The 19,895-nt window shown below is 34.5% G+C and overlaps 1 long non-coding RNA gene across 1 annotated transcript; it reads left to right on the top strand.

Moving 5' to 3' along the window:
- Nucleotides 1–6,351: 6,351 nt before the first annotated feature.
- Nucleotides 6,352–7,421, top strand: LOC124632733. Its single transcript, XR_006984663.1, has 2 exons — nucleotides 6,352–6,558; nucleotides 7,038–7,421. It is a non-coding gene; the product is annotated as an uncharacterized LOC124632733 (long non-coding RNA).
- The last annotated feature ends 12,474 nt before the right edge of the window (nucleotides 7,422–19,895 follow it).

Raw genomic sequence — 19,895 nt, 5'->3', positions numbered from 1 at the left:
CACAAACCTCTTTACTCCAAACCAAAGACATAACCCACATAACCCATAACCCGAGTCTAGCATCAAATAGCTGACATACCAACTTCAGCGTAAAGAACAACATAGCAAAAATTTAATTTAGTGCTTGTAGCGGTTAGAACTTACTAGAAGGAATGCTCCCGGGTTTACTTATTCACTGCTTTGTGACTGTGTGTTCAGCAAAATGCCAGCGTATAAAGATGCAAGTCTTCTTGTAAGGTTGCACGAAATATTTCTCTGTAAAATCCTCTTACAGTCGTGTTTGAGAATATTTATTTTTTGAAGTATGCTTACTTGAATGCACATTCTAGACATATTTGGTTTGTGTTGTACTTACTTAGTGTTTTGCATACATTTACTTATAGTTATCGGCACGAATCTTGAGCTCTGACCTTCATCTGCGCAGAAATAATTTATTGGGTCACTTTTGTGGTATGAAGTGAGGCGCGGGGGCGGGCTAAAGCGGTGATTGGCCCGCAGTGCATCGCGTCATAGCCGTCACTCGGGATTGGTTCTTTGCTAATAAATCACTTCTGCGTAGATGTAGGTCAGAGCTAAAGATTCGTGCCGATACCTATACCAATGCGAATTTTAATAAAATCCTGCATTGAGAAAACCTACATTTAAGTGACTCTTACTTTATGCACCATTTAAATATTCTTAACGATAACCAAACCATAACCAGCCGTATATTTCCCGCATTTGATCAGGTCGGCGATTTGACAACTGAAAATGGTTCGGTTATCGTATCGTAGTGGTCACATATGATACTAAAATACCAAAAAGTTTTCAACAAAATCACGATCTAACGTATGAAATTGTACCTTCTATTCTCTTGAATTCTGATACACAACCACAAGCAATTACCTCCAACAAACGATGTCGGTAAAACGCGAAGCTAATGTAAAATTAAATGAAGACAAATCGAGTAACGAGTTATATCATATCACAAACCTTAATTCGACTCAGTTAACAAAATTACTGACATTTAATTATTTCTATCGAATTACGTGCCTCCTTACCTATGAAGCTTGTTAATTGCTGACAGAATTTAATTGCAAAGGCATGCTTTCTACTACCAAGAAAAGTTACTTTTTTATGAAGAACTTCTGTGATGGTTTATGGTTTATTTACCAGTTCAATTTATTATATTGAAATCAGAATTCTATATACTCAATATCACTGACAAGACTGACAAAAACAGAACCATAAAATTCGAATAATGGATGCATCTCTAAAGTCAAAACAATACCAGTCGTTTCCACTACGGCATTTACAAGCTGCAATAAACAACGAAGCTATCCGTAAAATCAGTTTCATTCCCATACGCAAACGCGAAATTAATTCAGGGATGATAGTGGTAATATTCATGAATTACCATACTCTTTGTTCGAATACTACTGGCTGGATTAAAAAAAAATGTGTTCGCAATTTTTCCCGCCAAGATCGTGTCGCTGGTAACGCCATCTTTCAAATGTACATTGCACGAACAAATAAATGTTTTAGTATCAAAATAAACTAAACCAACTATCCCATTGCTATCTGTGAGAAATAAATAGAACTACACAAAAAAATGGTGACGTGGGTGTCCAAATTGTTAATAGTACGGAACATCACGGCTGAACGTTTTCCTGAACAAGTGCTTCGGAAAATGCCCGATAGATGTCGTTGTTTTAAGATTATATTTGGTATTACCTATTTTGCATAGTTAAATAAATTATTATGATGATTCAGACCGGGATTTGATTTATATTTACAATTTAATATGGTATGGATACAAAGCGCCACCTAGCACGTCGGGGTCTGATGCGGTATTCAATACATGACGCTATTGTTCCCAAATAATAGGTAGGATGCAGAAGTTGAAACAAAATGTAACTTCCGTCAGATAGCGACACTTTTGTTTATTGCTTAATTTTATTTACGTAAATAAATTAAGTAATAAATAATTTTCTACGCATCATAAATACATTGTTTATATTTATTTATAACCTTCATGCCATCTTGTAGGTCTCAATTATTGATGAATATTTTGATACTTAATTTATTTTTTTCCCCCCGTTTTTATTTTTGTAAATATGTAAATAATATATAATTGTAATATACTAGTTCTGTAAATATCTATGTAAATAAGGTATTGTTTCAATTCGCGTGCTTCAGCAGATTACTATATAATTATTTAACGTAAGCATAGACTAATATACTAACGTAAGACTTCCTTTATCAGAAAGAACTTCATTAATATGAAAATTACGATGTTTGGATAACTTAAAATAATTAAATGTATTATGCCCAAAGTCTCGGTCAAGAAAAAAAACATCTTATAACCTGTAATTTAATCGTCAATTTTTATAAAATAAAAAAATGAATGCCATAAAACTTCATTGTTCGATTTTTAAGTTTGCAGTGTTTCAGTGCAGCGCAACCAGGAGTCCTAGAGGAGCTATGGAAGTGAGGGGGGTGGGGTATATGACGTCACAGTCCATACTGCGTGCACAGAGCAACGCTACCCTCTATCCGGGTCACCTATTTTGGGATATTGCACTTTGACGTCACGGGGTTCTATGAAAAAGTATCAAAAATGCAGGTAAAAGCCGGGGCTATAGAGAAAATTGTTGAATGAGCTTCATGTCATGGATTTTGGTAATAGATTAGTTTAAACATAAAAGTCCAATATTAAGTGAATCCAAAATATATAATTCACATATTACTATACTTTATTAGCAACATCAGTTTCCCTGACTGCACTGATACTAACCAGAATTGCTTATATAAATGACTATAAGTTACACTACCAAACTACACATGCCCTTATTTACAAACACCTGTGTACCTTCATCAGAGGTTACCAAACGACGCATTTTTGTTTTACAGTTTGTATGTTAGAGCAAATCCTATTAATGAACTATCTTCGTCAACTCGGCCGTGGCGTAAACCCGATTAGCATGGATTAAACTGCAGCTCCCTATAATATAGTTTTAAAACTATACCAGCTATTAGATAGTACTTAGCTGGTAAATGTCAACCACGAAATATTAAGGGTATAGGTCAAACTAATGGTCGACTATGATTTTCCTGAAGATTGCTGCACTCATAAGACGTAGGTATAGTTCATTCGTTTTGCTAAAGTTCTTCCTTCCTTCCTTCACCTTTTTTCAGTGGTGGTAATTAAAAAAGTACTTTGTAAAAAACCTGGAATTGAACCTGCACGATGATCCTTGAGAGGTTGGCGAGTTAACAACTAAGCCACTTCTCCTCATCTCCACATTATTTCTAGAATGTAACACAATGCTGCTTCTTTTTTAGAAAAAAAGACATTTGCACGCCCTTTGTGTCTTGTGGCCAACAAATGTAAAAGCATAAAGGATGCAAAATCTTACAAACCTACGCTTTTCTCTGTGCCTACACTAAAGTAGTACCTACTAAGAAAATCTACATTCTCATGTCTGACGTTACTTACTCAACACAGTTCAATTAGACCAGATAGCCATTGAACAATGTTGAAAAATTAAACATGGTCATTTATCATGAAATTTGTTAAAAGTCCAAAGCATCTTTCTTAAGTTAAAGGCCAGTATAATGATCACTAGATATCGAATTTGTTCTACATTACCGACTATGGCATTGTAAAACCATATGGCCTTGAAGCTAGCATGAGTTTGGGGAATTAATCCGGGAAACGTAATAATGAAACTGAAATCTTACTGTAAAATTCAATGGCCAACAGCCTTTTTCAATTATTGATGCATTGTAGAATTAGTTTTAATGAACTTTCTGCTAGTGGACTCCTGTAATAATTAGAGGCTAAATTCGCGATTGAGCTGAAGCCGCACCCCTCGGCCTTGCCTCACCCCGTTCTCGCCAAACCTGTTTCAGAATGAAACTGACCTAATTCCCGAGCTGCAGTCCCCCTCCGCACCAACTGACGTCATACCATACCTTCAAACCCAAGAAGTGTATATTCCTATTTATTATCCACGCAATAACAATTGCAACGCGCAGTGACGTAGTGGTGATAACTGCATGGCAGGGGGCTTGGCTGTTACAGCGTTTTGGTGCCACGTGTCAAGGTATGGAGTCAAAAACTGGGTCATCCCGGGTTGCAAGCCTCTATTCATGAATCGAAGCACGCAGGGTGACGCGCACTCGTTCATTCTTGCTTGGACTTGTTAATCGAACATGGTTCCACCTGCGTTCGACTGACGCATGAATGATCTATATTGAGCTATAAATAGACCAGATAAAAATAAGGCATTATAGGGTTATAATTAGTCAGGAAATTACAAAAATAACTCCTTTATGCTTTTTAGACTGAGGAAGATAAGATATATTAAGAATTTCCCCAAATAGAATCTGAGAAGCCTTACAAAAACCATGATATTTATCTTAGAGAGATTTTATTTAAAACCTGTAAGTATACAATAATCTCAATTCCTCTTTCAAGCAAACATTTCATACAAAAACATACATCGACTTTCTCGGCCTTGGACAACCTAAACCACATTGTTAATTCTTCCAAAAATAGATGACTCACACAGAATCTACCACGAAATGTTCACTAAAAAGCTAACACCATTATCAGGCTAAAATACAGGGCGATCAAATAGTACGGCCCATGGTTGCAAGGCTGGGATCTGTCCTTGCTGCCTGTGACGCACGCTCTCGCCTTGACGCTGAATAGGCTCGCCCTGGACTATGATAAAACACCCTGTGTTTAAATGGTTTGCATCGATTTTGTTGCTGAGTTGAATTTTGGTGGTGGGTGATGTGCATTTGTTAGGACTTATGTTTATGTAAGGTTTAGTGATTAGGTCTTTATTGAAGCGGGAGATACTTGTTGCATTAACTTTTTTCTGTAACAAGTCTTAGTCGTAGTTATTGTTAAAGTATTTTATGCAATTTATAGTTAAATAAGACATCTAGAACCGATTTCCCAAAAAGAAAGAGGTTCTCGATTTGACCGCCTTTTTATTTCTTCGTGATATAGGTGCTAACATTTGTTGAAAGTTCTGAAGTTAATTTGACTACACAAAATACACTTTACAAATTGCTAATAAAATTACTGCAACCGCAGCTTGTCTTTGTCCGAAACAATAGCTACACCTTGAGAATCAAATCCTCTTGCCGTTACTCAAACACCTTACTTGCACAACATCATCGAGGCATCAGGGCTTCAAAAATAGGTCACCTATAGATCATCTAACCTTTAAGATCAAGTTATTTAAAAAAAAATACGTTTATGACGAGATTTGACGTCATCATTAAAAAATAAACTTCGAAAACGTCACAAGTTGTTGGGTCATATTATTTTCGTAATAACATTAGAATGCTTCCTACGCTACCAGGCGACAATACTTGACTTCGTACAAATATACTTTTTACGTATTTGCAATCCTATAAATATGATCAAAAAGGTCAATTTTTAAGTCAAGCAGGTGAGCATTATTAATTTATTTACTTTTATAATAAAGTTAAAGACGTTTGATGACTAGTGCGGGTCTGCAGTATAGAAAAATACATAAGAAAGTAGGTACCCATGTAGTGACTTTCGAGTAGCGTTGAATGAAATAATACTCTTCATAATGTTTTCATAGTAGCACATATCTATGTCCTGACTTCGATCAGCGGGTATCCTTGAGACTACTCCTGTCCACAGGATTAAACCGTTTTTTTAATATTTTATATGGTGTACGTGGTACATGAAATTTTAGTTCTTTTTCATAGATAAGAAAGACACTTTCTTGATATAAGATTTACATATCTACTCGTGCTTTTATGAAAGTGCTCCAGTTAAAGAGTGCCTTAACAAACGCCTACATTAATTTTATTTCCAAGCTCTCGAGAACATATTACCTGCCAGGAATAGATATTCATAAAACGCATTCTTAATTCAATTAGATCAATTTATTTATGGTTTGTTCTTAACGTTTATTTTTCTGTCCCTACATACATATTATCAATAATCTGTGGTTGAAATACAAACGAAAATAAAATAGTTGTGCTTCTGTATGACTGCATAACGTAAAGGTTTGCTCTACCAAATCATTCGGAACGGATCATTGAATATTTATTTCCATAATCAAATCAATATAATATCCAAAACGACAAAAATTATATCGACTGATTAATAAATAATTAAAATAAAAACAAAGGAACAGACAATATTTGACAATATTTTAATATTTGACCTGACTTAAAGTAATATTACAGTATTTTTTTACTAATTTGAAAATTAAACTCTAATTAACCTCTTAATTAAAACACCGTTACCCCATTAACCATAACTCACTACATTAATCACAAGCCCAATCTATTTCAGGTTGCCTAGCCGTTTGAGTTTCCTCCTAAATGTCAAAGGAGTACAGTCGATACATTTCCACTTGTTGCACCGTGACCGGGTCACCGCGGGGGTGAGGAAGCGCGCGGGGCGAGGGAGACCAGCCTCCAGCATCGGTCAACGACCCACCGGACGCACCCTGTCGCATCCAACCTATTTTAAGAACAACCTGTATAGGCAAAGTTCGAAGGTCAAATTGCGCGGTGTGTTATTTTATTTTTGGATTTTAGTTTTTGTTTTGATTATGCGTGTTTTTGGGAGGTGTATAATCACAATTTAAATTATTTTTATGACTTTCAAATCAGGGTGCTTTACCTAGTTTCAAATGAGAATATTTTCTTCCTTTGTATTTGTTTCACATGTTACTAAAAGATGATTTACTTTTTAATTTTTAAACTTTGAGAGGGATAAATTTGAACACCGTTTAACCAATATTTATATGCGATCTTTAAGTAACGTAATGGATTCAAAAGTAGGTATCACCTTACTGAACAATCTATACAACAAGATATATCCGTAAACTTAATAGTATACTCGTAACGAGAAGTTACATCTAAGTATACAATACACTACACCAAATTGTATCCAAAACATAATCGTACAGGAACAAAAAGTTGAGCATAGGCGTTGAAAGTATACCAATGCATTGAAAGTTATTAATAACATCTCGCTTCTATTTCAGATGCTGGGTTGCATAATAGAGGCTGGCATTTGGTGACGTCAGGGGGCTGGAGAGGCGCGCCGCGGGCGCGGCAGCGGGCGTCCATTCATGGGCCTCCGCTCACGCACACACCCGCACACCCCGCACACACACGCCACCCCATATCATTGTGATTTTCGTTATGACGTCACTCGCTCCCAACCAATCACAGCGCAGATCCATTCAAGCCTAACTCCTGAAGGGAATTTCGTGGAGCGGGATGAAAGCACCAGTCGACTGACGATCGCCGCGTGGGTGGTAGCGGTGTACCCCGTAGCTCTCCGCGATCTCGTATCGGGATACAAAAATTATGTTTGGAAAAAGTTTGCGAAAGTTTCCTTTGAATTAACATAGCTTTGTAAATTACTAAGACTTTTGCATAAATGAATCTATTGGCATGATTATCGATAAGGATCGCCCCTCAACGAATTTGGATTTGGTAAGTAATTAAAATAGCAGAAAGTTGCAGTATTGGAAAAACCGCGGTTAAGTTATTAAGTTATAAAAGCGTAGCAGAGAGCACGTGTAGGTCTACGAGCGACTACGCTACGATGCTACGCCGCCTACGCGCTGTCTGGCTCGTAGCTCTGTAGACTCGCCCACGCTTTAGAAACTTCCCTACAGACGAAACGCGCCTAAATTGTTAGTTTGATCTGAACTTGTTTTTCGTAAGTTGTTATTTATTTTTCGATATGTAAAATAATAAGCTAGAGTCACATTCACCGCAAGGTCATTCTGTAAAAGCAAAAAAAGGTACGCCAGGGTCGTAAAAAGTAATTCCTACGAATAAGGTCTAAAATTTAAATATATCATAGGGCTTCAATTCGCTGGCTCGGTTTGTATTTTATGTAGGAGCTTATTTCTCGAGTTTAGCCCCAAAACTTTCCTAAAGCTTTATATTAATTTTAAAAAAACCTACGAAACGCTAGGTTGTACGATAAAATGTTACCTGTAAAACAATTGAAATACGATATAATTACATTCGATGATAAGGCCTTTGTTTGAGAGGAAAGAACCCTCTATTGCTCCACAAGTCAGCTGGGAGCCTCTCCCAGATTATTCTCGTAGATAAGTAGGTATATATATAATTCCTTGAAATTGCATTGTCCTAAATTATCTGATATTTAATAATTCTATGTAAAATCATTTAATCTTACCAAAAAAGTTCACTGGAACCGAAAAGACATAAATTCGTGAACACTATACCATTGTTACTACTCTTGTCTTTACTTATTTTTTTTTTAAACTCTCATATACGAACCTATCTTCGTTTTTATCACAACATTATTAAATGACACATAATGTAATTTGCGAAAAAGTAATAAAATGACCTTGATAATGTCGCCCTTTGCCACGTCACGTAGGCATTTCACGTTATGTAGTTCGTGATAGGTACACCACCTGTTTGTCTTTATTTTAGATCGTTCACACATAAATGTAGGTAACTTAATTTCATTTCCTGCAGCATTCAAAAAGACTCTAGAACGTCAAAACGTAAAATTTCTGTCTAAATATGAGCTTACCTCATTTAAATAGACAATATTATCAAAGTCGTCAATCATGCTCTCTTTCTCTGACCAAATCATCGCAAGATCTGAAAATGTTAGTCTGTAATTCAAAGTAGATGTATGACAAAATCCATTAAGTCATCTTTAAAAGACAAACCAACCAACCCTTCCATTTGTTCACAACAAAAAATACTCCGGGTACCTGGGGGTACCTGGAGTATTTTTATGACCTTACTAGCTTCCGCCAGCGGCTTCGCCCGCGTGGTGTGTTGATAAAAAGTATATATAATAGCCTATGTGTTAATCCAGGGTTATCACCTATTTACATACCAAATTTCAATCAAATCGGTCCAGCCGTTTTTGCGTGATTGAATAACAAACATACATCCATACATTCTCACAAACTTTCACATTTATAATATAAGTAGGATTATATTTTTACGATTATATATTCTTTTGACTCTACAGTTCAGCAATGACCCTTGCCCTTTCAACAAACATTGCAGTTACTATCGATAAACTTATAAGTGTAATGCCAATATACAATCTACAATAGTATAGAGAATACAGAATCTTTAAAATATTGAGGTTTTTAAAGTTCTATATGGAAAAGGCTAGTTATAGATTGGATAGGTGCCCTGAAAAAGGACATGAAGGAAAAGGGAGTGAGAATATTAGTATGACGGTTAATGTTGGTATACATGTACATATTTGCAAAATAAAATGCGATTACATTCGATAGAGCAAGAAGAAAAAGAAGTGGTGGTAGATTGTGCAGAACAATAGATAAGCACTTCTTCTTCGACCTAAAAATTTGGTTCAAAAGCAGGCATGAATTTGACCTTTACTTTTCACGTAATTCTTGATTACGTACCGAATTGGCGATTACCAAGTTTCGTAATAAATTGCGTGAGAAAGATGTGATATGCGATATTCATAATGGATGGGCTGATGACCTATGACATTTAACTTATGTAAATCTTATGTAAATACAGGTGATATCGGAAATGGTGTAAAGTTTTCTTTGTTGAAATTAATGGTAATGCAATGATTTTAAAGACGTTTCCCTTGAAAACAGTTGCATTTTCTTTTGTTTGACCAAAGGTTTCGGTTCGCCATAGGTTTCGGTTCATGAATTGATCACGTGTTAGTATGTTATATGTATATACTAACAGTAACTATATTGAATAGTGTTTATCTCTTGCAAAAACAGAAGCTGTGGTATAAATTTTCTTATCAATGAGCAAATGGCGTATTTAAATCGGAACTTGAAGTCTTTTAAAATTATCTTTACAGGATTTTAAAATTATCTTTACAGGATTTTAAAATTATCTTTACAGGATTTTTAAATTATCTTTACAGGATTTTTAAATTATCTTTACAGGATTTTTAAATTATCTTTACAGGATTTTTAAAAAGATTATGTTTTGCCGACTGGATTATATGTATGTATTTTTATGCATTACTGTGGTCAGTTTCGTAATTCAGTAAGATTAGGTACATAAAATGTAGAGTGAGAACTGATCACTGTGAAAGTAGGTATTTTCCAGTCGCTTTAAATCACATTTAGTAACGTTAGGGATGATTAATAAAAAAATATGAGGTATGTAGGTGACATAGTGGCTACGGAAGGATAATCAGCGAATTAAGCACAATACTACTGTTCGGCTAAACAGCTTTAATAAAATACATTTTGTGGTGATGTTCTCTCTAATACTTACAATATTTTATACAAATCGATTGCTAGAGGTGACTTTGGATGAGTTTTTTGAAGACTGCAAGGAAAATGGCTCTTACAAGTCCGTGTATAAAATAATAAAGTTTGAGTTATTAAACTTCTCAGAAAACAATGGTACGACATTATTTTCATAATCATATGGAGAATATTGATTACTAAAAAAATTCTTTCAAGTAGTTTAAAATCTTAAAGTAGAATGAAAAAGGTTCTTGGTGCCTTTTTGACTATCATTGATATTGCTTGTAAAATGATGTTATGATGTACTAAGTTAAGTATTCGTATATGTTGATTGTTATCATTTTTGGTAACCAAAAATGATACTATTTTCCAAGTTGTTAAAAAGTTTGATTTTTTCATTATTATTTTATTAATGAAAATAAATAAAATAATTATTTCCTGGTTGTATGAACTGCAGGCAAGCTGCAGAGACCACATAGAAACAATATCCATAAAGCTGTACCAGCAATGTGCGGGGGGGGCTGTGTCAGCGGGGTGCGGGGCGAGGGGGCTCGCTTTGACGTCAGAGCTTCCTCGTGACGTCATAGGTCTATGCCACACCCGCGTTTGACGTCACCACTGCTTCTAGAAGCGAATATGCTGAATTTTCGGCCGGAAATATTTTAGTTGCACCTTAAATTGCATTGCAAATAACTAAAATTCAAATATATAAATTAAAACTTGTGAAAAACCTCGTAATTTTTATAAAAAACCGCGTAAATAAAATACAAAATATCATTAAAGTAAATGTGCTTCCTATTTCCATTTCGCAAATAAGATCTTATTACATCGCATAATCCCGCTAAAAATTAAGAATAACTAAACGCGATGCACCAGGGCCGAACGTCTTAGCCTGTAAAATTCAATGAACGAGCTTCGCTACGTCACCAGCGCTGCAGATCCTATCTTCGTCCTTGTTACTCGTACAGCATGGCGACTGTGCGAAGGAGATAGGTGTTCCAGTGACCCAATTTCCCGACCTCGGTCGGGAGGGATCGGCGTCTATTTTTAAGCTGAAGGTCGATTTATTTATAGCGGGGTGGCGGCAGGTGGCTAAACGTGTACACCACACTACCAATGTAATGCTTTACGAATTTCGACCGCGTTTCAATGGACATAGAGTTTAGTTTTGCCTGATATTAGTGTCGTTTGTGATTATGATTTAAATGATTGGAATATTAATATTAAAGATTGCGTTTTGATGTTTGCTTGATGAACTGTGATAATTTAAACATTAAAATGTTGTCTTTCAATAAACCAAAAAGTTTTTCACTTCTACTTAGGTAGCTTATTAAACAAACAGGACTTATACGTCAGAAAAGAATCGATTGCGTTAGTAAAAAAGTCCTCCGTTGATCAAAAATCATCAAACCAAGCACTTGTGCTTAGAAAATCAACTTGAACTGACAGACAAGAGTCCGCCAATAAGGAAGTTCACTATAACATGATATAAGTACAGTTCGCGTGAAATAGTTGTGCATTTCTTAAGTTATTTGACGCCGTATGTACTTGTTCTTATAGATTTTGTCAAGAAGCTTTGTTTGTCCGAAGTTGGTTACAATTGACTTCAAAAAACTTATGAACACTATATGAGGCAGCAAATTACTAACTTCCGAAATGCCAAGTTATTTGGTGCGGGCTGTATACTAAATTTTTCTTGATATTGAACAACCCAGGTCAAAGAACAGTATTGATGATTTTTATTAGTAATCTATTTATAAATCGAATGTTTCTATTACGAGGCCAATATTTCAGTATTTTTAGATTATCATTCAGTCAATTATTATGTCATTAGTGTACACTATGTTTATTCACAGCTGGTGTATGAGGGTTCTTTGTTAAATTATTTTATCAATCAGTAATTATTATTGGATTAATAATTACTTAGACATTACTTACTTTTGAGTAAACTAACAGGATTTATATCAGGAAGTTTTATTAGTGAACTTGTTTCTGATAACTAAGATGTTAAGGCACTATATTCCTTCAATCTTAATGTATGGTGTATCAATACGTAATTAAAATACGTATTCCTTTAGTTAACAGACCCTTTAATGAAGACCACGAGACAAATTAATCTACTCCATAGTTCTATTCCTCTTCCTTCCTTATTAAACTGAATACACGAACTGTTAAATGAAATAAAAAACGCCCAAGTGCGAGTCTAACCCGCGCACGAATGGTTCCGTATCTGAAAAACTATCAAAAATTACATTTGTTAAGTATATGTGACCCCTAAAACCGATTTTCAACAATATACCATTATAATTATCATCTGTGAAAATGTTAACTATCTAATTACCATGGTTCAATAATACAGTGTGGTGATAGACCAGCAGACTGACAGCGAAGTCTTACTACATATTTCAATAATCTATCTATGTCTGGATGGACTATATTTTTACATTTATTTATTTATCTCGATAAATAAAATAATATTACAAATTATTCCCCTTTTGAATAAGAAAAATTGTTAGGTCTACCATACTACTACGTCACAGATAGGATATTGTATCATGTATGTAGATAGGATATAGAATATGTAATGAAGTCCTGTTTCACCCTTTTAAACGCGGAACCCTAAAAAACAAATGACTGTTTAAAAAAAAGACCAACTTGCAACATAACACTAGATAGCCAACGCCATCATTCCACCTGACCGCGGGTATCAAGTGACAGGAAGCTACTTCCTACAGGGCTTCAGCCCCGGCTAATGCTGTCCTTTTGTGTTAGCGATAGAATGGTTCATTGCTTGTGGTCGTTTTTAACCCCAGAAGCATGAGGGGTGTTAAGTTTGACCGCTACGTGTGTTTGTATTGTCACTCTTAAACAGATAAACCGATTTTGGATGCGGTTTTTTTAGATAAAAGGTACTAAAATAATAATGGCATTATTTCTTTAAATTTGACTTCTCTACTTAATTGGCTGCATTAAAAGAAAGCAATTTACTCATGTATTAAGTGCTGATTCAAAACATTTTACTTTTTTACAAAAACTAAAGTAGGTAAAACATAATTATTATTTACTGTCACAAAGATATTTATGATTAAAAAAAATATTATATAATTTTGTTGTGAATTTTCACCCGGAAAAAATGGATTTGTAATGAAAGTCATGACGAAATGGTACCGTCAGCGCCACCTAGCAGTTTAAGCCAGTATTAACAGCTTAGGGCGCAAACCAAGGAAAACAGACCACCCTTACAACATGTATGGCTTCTAGGAATTCACAATATAAAAGTATGCGATTTTTTCTCCATAAATTAGAAAAGATAGGTCACAACTCAAAATTTTAGATTACAGAGGAAAAAATACGGTACGTTTACAAAAGGGTGAAACACACAACGAAACATGATCACATTGAAATAAGCATTTAAATATGCCTTAATTTAAATACCTATTTAAACTTCAGTCTACATAAATGAAACAATAATCTAATTGATTCACAATCCTCAAAAATATCGTGGAGAATTCCGATGTCTGTTTTAAAAAAATAGGTTATATTCTTTGAGGGAATGCTTTTGTATTTCTGACAGTATATTTATAATAGTAGTTGAAACATGAATACCTAATATTTGACTGCGTCCAACCGACTTCTCATAATACAAGCACTCTTTTTTTATACATGATCTCCAAAACTATGTAGGTATACAGGGTTACTTGCAAGTAGTGCGCATCCTTTCATAAGGTGATAGTACAAAAATGCACATTCTTATCTTGAAGTTCGATTATCTTGAAAAAGGTTAACTTTTGCCCAGTGTACCTATCCTATGTTCAAATTTGTCCGTATTGACCTATACTATCAGCGCATGAAAGGATGGGCTCTACTTACAAGTAACCTTGTATAAACGCTCATTAGGTATAGTGATTTTGATAATTTTAACGCTTTTAATTTTATCTATAATATTTAAGGAATAAAAGAGATAGCAACCAGTGCACCTTCCCTACACTATATCCATTATTTAACAAATACAGTATCATGGTTGACTTAACAGTCTGCAATAGGCCTCCAGGTTTAAATCTTTGTGGCGGTTACTTCATAATCCTGTAATGAGGGAGGCGCCGACCTCGTTCGTAGGGCTTCCGACTAGCCTCGGACCAGCCTACCTGTCACTACTTACGAGATAATGTGAATAATGACACATTTCTATGTATTTTTTTTACCTTTAGGTATTAGACTGAGGAGGATTTGTTGGGAAAACTATTCTTTCTTTACTGTAAATTTTATACAGGGAAATATTGTTATGGTTTCTAATAAGTATTAAATCTAAATATTTCTTTCACTTATTTATTTTCATTTGATACAGTAAAATCCATAGCTAAAAAACAATGGATATTTAACAAATCACTAATGCTTTACGATTCAAGCTTTATTAAGTAATTTTAACCTACAGCATACTTTTTCTACACAGCAATTGAAATAAAATAATAACGGAAAGTATTCCTAAATATGCGGTGAAAAGTGCAATGTACGAACAACGCGTACGGGCTTTGTGAAGACCTTGCCTAATCTTGTGGTCCAAATTAAAAGCGCCAACGATATGCGCTATATAATTTCCAACCAAAAGAAATAATGCAATGGATGTCAAAACTCGAAAACGGTTTTCAAATTTTGTGTAATTCATTCAATTTGAAAATGAAAAACTTCATCAAAAACTACGGAAAAAAGTATAGACGGTACCTGCTAATCTTTGAGATTGGTTTCAGGTTTACGTTAAGTGTGGAACGAAAAGATTATCGTCATGTTCTGGTAGTCCGTATTTAACATTTAATTTAATTTACAAAAATAGAAAGCGTTTATAAAATGCCAACACCTACCTTTGTGGACTAAAATAAGTAAACACTTCTCTAGCTTCCTCTGTTTTCTTAAATTGAAAATTATTTTTACGTAACTACGAAAATGTTAACTAAATCGTCATGGCTCACGGATGTTTGTTTCTTGACATAAACGCTATTCATGACCAATTTTTTTAATGGCCAGATTGTTATAATTATAAGCATCTGGACTTTTTTAAACATGTCAAATAAATGTTGAATGCACCTATACAGTTTCTTAGATTTTAACTTGAAGAAAAGGTTATTTAATTTTAGGTCATTTCAATAGGTATCTATTTCAAAAAAAGCCTATAAGCTGTAGCTACTTGTATTTCGTGTACCATTCTAATGAAGTTTACCTAGGTCTTCCTACCTACGCATTAACTACTTACGTACAAGTGACCGCCTTTGACATGCGCCAAGCGGCCCAGGGGTGGAGGCATCACATAATATAGGCCCGAACTCCTACTCATAAGGTAGTCTACCGTTGTGTTCATTCGCGCCCCGACCTACCCTGTCGACACATGTCTAAACAAATAGTTTGTTCCTACTTTTTTCTTATTTTTTTAGTTTTTATTAAAATAAGTGTTGAGTAATTGAAGTTTATATTTTGAGAGAATTTGTGTTTTTTTTTTTCTTTTTTATTGGTAAAGCAAGTAAGTATTTTTGTTTGTTTTGTGTTTAATTTCTTGTCTTTTGTTTGGATAGATTATGTTTTGTTGTTTAAATATTTTTAGGGTGAATAATTATATGGTAAATTCAATTGTACATTCAAGTTACATACCGCAACAAAGTATTTTCGACCTTATATTATTTTGATATTTTTTACAATTTGCTTTAATCATCATTATCTCTTTGTAACATAAACTTTTTCTATGTCAACAATTAAAGAAAATAATGTAAGTACCAATAAACCAACACAAAGCTGACAGCCGAAAGACATTTTCATAAGTAAAAAAGCAAAAATATATTGCACTTCCTAATGAATAAATAAATCGAGAATTACAATAAAATTAACTTCCACATAGTCAATAAAAAAAAACTTTAACAAAACTTTTTTAACTCATTCCTATTTTCACGTGACTGCATTTCAAAACATTTTTTCTGAATAAATTGGGATTGCCGATGTGGCCCTAGTAATATGGGATTAGTATCGAATGTTCCGATATGCGTGCATTAAGTTAAGCCGGTAGTATGGTTTCCTCGCGTGGGGCTTCGCCGGCCACCCGATACCTTAGTCACCTCAGTTTTTTGCGCTCTGCCCGACCGAACTGTCGTATAAAATCGAATTTATTTTTTGGTGGAGGAAATAGTTTAATCTTTGTATTTTTTATTTGACTTTTAAGTTTTTGTTCTGTAACTGAACTTGTATTTTTTTGTTTTTTTTTTTTTATGACTTTAATGTTAAGTTTTCTGAACTTCGCCGTGGTTCTATCGTCGATCTTTCAAGAAATCCACAGACGAGTGGGATCGATCTTCAGTTGTTGGTAAAATGAAGCCCAAAGCAGCTGCTGGCCACTGCACAAGATTAGTTAAATCTATACTCTTGTGCGTGTGACAGCGGCTATTGCGGGCTATTCATTGTCTTCGAAGTACAAGAAAACTGCATCAGGATTTATGAAGCTGATCCTCAAGGAGTAAATTCGGATATAACAGTTTTAGGAATGACAACTCTCTTGCTTAGGGACAAGAGTTTGAAATTGATTGGCACTTCCAATCCACTTCAGTCTAGATTCGAGTACCTATTAGAACTAAGCATTGAAAGTGACATTTCAGTTTTGTAATTATTATTATTGAACACATCTAAACAGTTAAGTACTTGTAGAAAATATGTTAATTGTGCTTTGTCCTGTCAATGACCTCAAAACAGCGTGTGAAGATGCTCTTACAACGATATTCTTTTTGACTTTGCTTTTCTCGTTATGTTTTTTTTTTTACATTTGTGTTTTGAATGTTCGAAATTATTTTTTTTGTTAATTGTGTTTAGAATTTATGATTTTGTATTTTTTGTGCTTTAGACATTTGCATGCAATATTATATGTTTGATTTCGAGTGAAATGAGTGAATATTTTACAGATGAGTTGGTGTTATCATTCAGACGAGTCAGCTGATTTGAACCTTCACCTATTCACTTAACTCAGAAGCATATTTGTATGGCTATATTATTTACACTGATCACTTTTGGAGATTACCGCAAGAGGTTGATTTCATTATTTTTGAAGAAGCATATTTATTTTTAAGTTTATTTTAGTATTACTTACTTGTTAAATAATTTTCTTTGAACTCACCGTTATGTAGTAGCAATTCATTCATCGAATCTTATGTTAGGTTTTAGTTATTTAATTTCGTTCGCACATTTTTTACAGCTTGTAAATCGTCTCTCCTGAGTCATCGCATGTAACTAATAATTATTCGTATATCGTGTTTCTAATTATTTAACCCCTAACCGATAGATAGAGTCTGCTTTTTAAACTTTGGTCTTAATTTATGAGATTTTCAGAAAATTACAAAAATAATGCCTCCATTTTTCATGAATGAAACCTCACATGCAAGAAATCAAGGGCTTAAAATGATTCATTCCTGGTCATCCATAGATGTGTGTGTGTTGTGTAATGTGTTCCATATACAACTAAAAGGCCAAACCAAAGTTTTTCAGAAATGTTTCTCCCACTACTCTGAGAGTAAAAGCTACATACCTAATAGTTCTTGCAACCACAATAGTCCAAACAACTGGACTTTTATTGTTACCGATGACTTATTATTACCTAATTACAGACCAAATGGTTGCTGAACATGGGTGAAAAAAAATTCAGGGTATTACGATGAAAAGGTAGTCGATTAGAATGAGAGGACTCCACGGAAACGGAATCGGTTTTGTCAATAAAAAAGACTCACACCCCTCTCGACGCACCCACAGCTGATTATTTACCAATTCAAAAAAGAAACATTTTATAAACAATTTAAACAAAATATGGAATTTTACATCTATGAGGCATTTACTTCTGACAGTTACATCTATAAGAGCCAATAAAAATTAATAACAACATGCAGTTAGTCAATGAATCGGTCTTCAAGAAAAAGTCTAGTTCACAGTAAACAAGCACGAATGCTAAACATGTATTTTTTGATGTCCTCATTTCAATATTCCTCAGAAGTCCAAATTTCTGCCTACTGAAATTGTACATAAACGACTTTGCTACTATGAACTTCTGAATAGGTAAATTAATGACCAGCACATGAGACCACTTGACTATTTCGTACCTCGTTTCGACTCAAAGATTCAAGAGTCTGCCACCATTGAATAATTGTCGTTGAAAGCTGGAAAATAACCTAAAAACTTCCTTAAGCTTTAAAAGACTTACCAAATCGATCAGTTTACCAAACAGTTGAAGTCGTAGAAGGGGAATTAGATTAAGAATTATTATTTTATTATGTGGTCAATCATTTTTGAGGCATCTGTCCGTCAATTTATGTAGTAAACATACAATGAACCACATTCATCATCACTCAGTGCTTTTCATGTTTTTTGTAGAGCGTCGTTTATTGTTAAGAAATGTTTATTTATAATATAACAACGAGCATACTGCATATACCCACTCGTAAATGAGTCGTTTACGAGCATCTTCACACACGGTTATTATATTTTAAGATGTATCGAGACATCGAAATTTTTTATGGTAAGTATATTCAGAGTTGAGAATAAAATCACATACTTGGCCACGATGTAAATATTTTTTTTTGTTAATTAATCAACGTTAACTTATACATAGCGATGTGTACCGCTTTATACTGTGTTATTTTTCTCTCATTAGAGTATTCTATATAGTCTATTGTAATTCCTTCATACAATTTATATCAAATCAAATAAAAATAGTTACAAAATGTTTGACTACAAGAATTATGTCGTTGATGTCTTTTAACGCTACATAGTCCGTAGTGCTACGAGACTACGCCGTGTTTTAAAATTATTTGGATATCAGAAAGTTATATTTCGTTTTAATTTCACTGGAATATATTTTAATGATAACGATTGTATTTTTATATATCTACAAAATTTTTCTATAAAGTCCGGATATTACAAACCGAAAAATGATTTTTTAACGAAAATATTGCCTTGTTTAGAATCTTCTGGTAACATTTATACCTACCTGTTATTGCACATTTTATTCAATTAATTATTTATTGATTATTTTAAGATTATTTCCAGCACAAGCGACTCGGTCAAAGAAGAAAGAATAAAGCCTGAAGCCCAAAACAACTATTGGGCACTGCACAGGACTAGTGACACGAATATACTCTTGTGCGTGTTCTAATAGTTGTTGTCGGAGCTTCACATTCTACGGTCTGCGCCTGCGACGAGGAACATTGTAGGAACATCTCAATTGTAATTATCGTGCGTCCTATGTGAGCGATTTTGATGGGTATGCGAAGCGATGCGAAAATAAAAAAGAGTTGATTCTTTTGAAGGGGCGCGGTATGCCATACATATTTGAATTAGCTTAGGACCGCTTCGCATCGCGCTACTTCGCTCACGCAGGACTTAACCTTATTATGCTGTGAACAGACTAGGCGTTCCCACTAAACATAGTTCAGTTTGTCTACAGTCCGTTTATAAAGTTTGTGCAGGCGTTGCGAGTCCCAGCTCACACAAAATATGTATACACACACATTCAAAATATGTATATGCGTACATTAGAACGCCCGGTCTGTTCTAGGCTTTATGTTCCGTGTGTGTCCCTTTGTATTTCTTTGTTGCTAGCATCCCAGATTGTGTTTGTACCTC

Source organism: Helicoverpa zea, chromosome 8 (genome assembly GCF_022581195.2).
Source record: "Helicoverpa zea isolate HzStark_Cry1AcR chromosome 8, ilHelZeax1.1, whole genome shotgun sequence".
Lineage (NCBI taxonomy): Eukaryota > Metazoa > Arthropoda > Insecta > Lepidoptera > Noctuidae > Helicoverpa > Helicoverpa zea.
Note: the sequence above shows the minus strand (reverse complement) of the source record. Positions and strands in the feature narration are given on the sequence as shown.